The 4223-nt window shown below is 37.7% G+C and overlaps 1 long non-coding RNA gene across 2 annotated transcripts; it reads right to left on the bottom strand.

Annotated features, from left to right (window-relative positions):
- Positions 1-720: 720 nt before the first annotated feature.
- On the bottom strand, positions 721-2707 carry LOC137242479 (uncharacterized). 2 transcript variants are annotated; one of them, XR_010950253.1, is made up of 6 exons: positions 2515-2707; positions 2230-2449; positions 1942-2169; positions 1560-1859; positions 910-1506; positions 721-854 (listed from the first exon to the last, which is right to left on the bottom strand). It is a non-coding gene; the product is annotated as an uncharacterized lncRNA (long non-coding RNA). The 2 variants fall into 2 exon arrangements; XR_010950252.1 differs by having other exon boundaries at positions 1560-2169.
- Between the last annotated feature and the right edge of the window lie 1516 nt (positions 2708-4223).

The following is a 4223-nucleotide window of genomic DNA, read 5'->3' as shown; positions in this document are numbered from 1 at the left end:
TCCAGGAACCTGGGCATCCCAACAGACATCTGATTGATGAGCCAACACCTCCCAGGGTCTTGAGGAGTCACCCCCGTAAGTACTATGAGGAAATACGGCACCTGAGAACACAGCCGTATGAAGCCAAAAAACATAAGCAGGTCCTTGGTGAACTCCATAAACAGGAGTCGGACCTCTATGTGAGGAATTGCTCGATAGATTCAGTGCTCAAAGAACAATACCCTAAAATTGCAGAACAGGAACGCACGCTCCCTAGGGAAACGCGAGTCACTCTAGTCCAACTTCGATCTGGATACTGTAACAGGTTAAACTCTTACCTATCCAGAATCAACCCCGACATACAAAATGTCCCTGCTTGCAATGTGTCCCCACATGACACCAACCATCTCTTCAATTGTAATGGGGAACCAACTCCTCTAACACCCCTCTCTTTATGGTCCACCCCTGTTGAAATAGCAAGTTTCCTCGGACTCCCGTTGGAGGACATTGATGACAATTTGTGATTGGTCAGACCTATTGGAGGGGGCGAAGCACTGCTACAACAACAACATCAGAAGGCACTCGAAGACGATGCCTCAAAACTGACAACCAAAAGCAATAATTATCATTTCACTGACACAAATTTTATAGTTTTTTCTTCCGTAGTTGGACACAATCTTTTCATAATAGTACTTAACAATTTAAGATTAGACATTTTTTTCAAGTTGTATTTTGACTTACCAGCAACAATAGAATCATGTTTAATTGTACGCTCCACAATCATTGTACCATCATGTAACGAAGCTCAGTTTTTTCCAAAAAGTGTTCGGCACTGCCACGTAAAATCAATGCATATGTTCTAGCATTAACGCAACCTTTAAATAATTATAAACTATAAAAATAAAATTAATGTCAAACCCACTATCAAACCTTGGAAAATGTTGAAATGTTCACCACCAAAAACACTTGAATTAATTTCATTAGCTGTAGTCATAACAGCACCACCACAAGCATTCATTGTACGTTTCAAAGTGTACGAACATCACCAATTGGTACTTTGGATAACATAACATTAGCGTCGTACTTGGATAGTTTATTTTACAGAATACGCCATTCAGCATCAACAATTTTCTGATACTTTTGAACATTATCAACACGTACTTCAGCACTATCACGCTCAGCCTTGAATTCCAATTCTATATTTAAATTAGCGATTTTGTATTTTTTGTATGACGTTGGATCCACCAAAGAAAAGTACAGCGTCCACAACCATTTTAGAAAAGAAATCTTTTATAAGTTTGGAGGACATTGCTGTGGCAACGCAGTTTTCCAATAAAGCACGTTGTTGTTCCTTTTATTGGCGCTTCGACATGTTCAGCCATGTCATATTTTGGTCATGCATAATTGTAATGCTTTGCGTATAGCTTTAATGATGATACGTGCATGCACGCCTTCCTCAACATATGGCTTAACTTATTTTAAGATTTCACATGCTTAAAGTACTACTGAAGTGGTGCCATCGCCGACCTGATAAGAGAAACATTTTTATTCTACACATTCCAATATAACAAAAAACTTACCTCAGCATTTTGAGATTTGGCGATGTCGACTAGAGTTTTACGGCTGGATGCACAATATCCAATAGTTTCATAATGGTTGCCCCATCATTTGAAATTGTGGGCCTACCACTGGAATCAACAATATGTTTGTCCATACTGTGTGAACCCAATGTAGTGCGTACAGCGTCCACAATTGAATACGAGGTATTGATGTTGGATATGAGTTGAGGTTCTACCTTGAGAGCTATCGGCACCCAAATATTTTTACACAAAAACTCATGTCCACAATACAAGTTCAGGACGTTCATATTTATCGACACGCTGTCCGGTGTGGCCCAAATGTTGGCAGTTGAGAAAGAATATGGATCAATGAACACAAGTAAAAGTGAAAGAGTATTTTTACCATCTGTTGTTACTTTACACATTAGACATTGGAAACGACGACCAGCATCTACAAATTGCATATTAGCTTTGCAACGATCACATCTAATTGGACCCATTTTACCAAAATTTACAATGGGTGGCTCATATTCACCCTCAACCGTGAGTGCCATTGGTGAGATGGTAAGTGTAAAGGACAAAGCTGTTGTTTTTAATAAATCAGCTGTTGCAGGTATGCAATAAAAAAGGCCTGAAAACGAGAAAGATCAATGTAATTGCCAAACAAAAAATTAATTTCGAATATCAATACCTAACGTAACCTGGCGAGGAGTTACCCTGATCGTGTACCATATATTTTGTGGTCACAAATGGTGGTAATAAACCCTATTCATTAGTAATAAAAGCACCACCAGCGCTATTTTGATTTTCAACGATAACGCTTATCGGATTAGGTATCTGATCGGGATCTATACGGCGTTGGGCTACTGTTGCGGCTGTTGATATTTACCAGTACCAGGTGCAGGTGGTTGCTAAAGAAAATAATACAAAAATAATCATCAGTAATATTTGAAATATATTAGTTGTATTAGCATACATTATAACCATGACGTCCGGGTATTGGGGATTGACCCGGCATGGGTGGCTGACTGGGCATTGGCGCCTGTCCAGATTGTGTTGGTGGCATCATTTGACCCACGTAACCACCTGGTGAACTTGGTTGTTGTAGAAGTTAGCCTGGATGTTGAGGTTGTGGAGGGCAACCAGGTGGACCAGGTTGTGGTGGATAGCCCGACTGTTGTGGCATTGGCAGATAGGTTGTTGCTGCTGCTGTCGTGGCATTGCATAAAAAATGGCTTTTCGTTTGAACTCCGGAAATAGCTTTCACAACAGTGGACTTACCGTGCCTAATCCTGCCAATATTGATTGTTGCCTGACGCGAAATTACCTCTGGCGATAATGGGGACAAATTTTCGATATCCTGTAAATAACAGTTTTTTATTAATTCAAATTATATTAAAGCAAACCTACAATATAACAGATTGAACGATGCAGATTTTGTAGCACCAGTAATGAAAATGAATGAACGGATGTGTAGCGATATGGGAAAATGATGTTAGATTTCCCAGAAAATGGCTTTTCCCATATCGCGTTAAAACTTACTTGATTTTGGTTCCTTTGTGGAAAATATATATGTATTATTAATATAAAATGCAAATACCGTAGCGCACACAACACTTAATTTAAATTTAGTTTTTATTATACCCGAAATGGTTTGTAAATCATTTTTTATTACTCTGCTGTTGCTGCGCTTGTGGTTTCAAGCTGAAAACAACAAATGTCGGATTCGCAGAAAATTTTTGTGACGTATTTGAGGGTACATTGCCTGTAAGAAAAGGCAAGCATATATGGATCGGACATTTCAATTAGGCCATCTCATTCTGTCATACTAACAATTGTGGAACAATGTGGGATATTTTGTTGTTGGTCTCCATTTTCAGTCACTAGATTTTTGCTGGGTAGGGCCTCATATACAATAATCTTATTTGAAAAAAATGACTAAATCTAATGTATAGAAATTTATTCAAATAATATAATATTATCAATAAATAGTACATATAATGTTTTAAATAAATGTTTATATATAAGTATAAATAAATATTGGAAATAAAATTTCTTGTGGCTGCTCCAGGTAAAGTAAGTCGACAGGTAAAATTCAAGTAATACGGCGGTTATAGAAATGGTAAAACCGCGGTAAAATTGATTGTCACATGACTCGAAAATGTAGTGTGAAATGACCAAAAATATGACCGCCTTTTGACGAGCATTGTGACGTGTGTGACCAGAACAGTGCTATGTTCATAACCTATAAGTGTGACCGAAATGCACAATCACATAAATAGGTACGAAATGGGAAAGAAGTGTAAATAACCCTGCAAAAATCGTATGACCAAAAACGCACACAGCCACACGAATTTTTGACAGGGGTGACGATTTGGAATGAAAAATTGTGCAAATGAAATAGCATGCTGACAAATTTTGCTTTCCCACAATGTATCGTGCTCTCTCGCACCTATTATTTTCATAGGGATAGCAAAATACGTCATTTTTGCGTGCAAAAAAATCCGCCATTTCTAATTCAGCAGAGACAGCAAGACAAATCGATTTTTTGGTTAATTTTTTCAACCTGTATTTACTACATTTTGCAGAAATTAATATACGCATTCTTTAATATTTTTTGGTCTACTAAAGTGTGTTTTAGCAAAAAAACTCATATCAATGTGTGCATGTTTATAAAGAAAGAAA

Source organism: Eurosta solidaginis, chromosome 2 (assembly GCF_040869045.1).
Source record: "Eurosta solidaginis isolate ZX-2024a chromosome 2, ASM4086904v1, whole genome shotgun sequence".
NCBI lineage: Eukaryota > Metazoa > Arthropoda > Insecta > Diptera > Tephritidae > Eurosta > Eurosta solidaginis.
The sequence above is the reverse complement of the archived record's forward strand: the minus strand, read 5'-3'. Positions and strand labels throughout refer to the sequence as shown.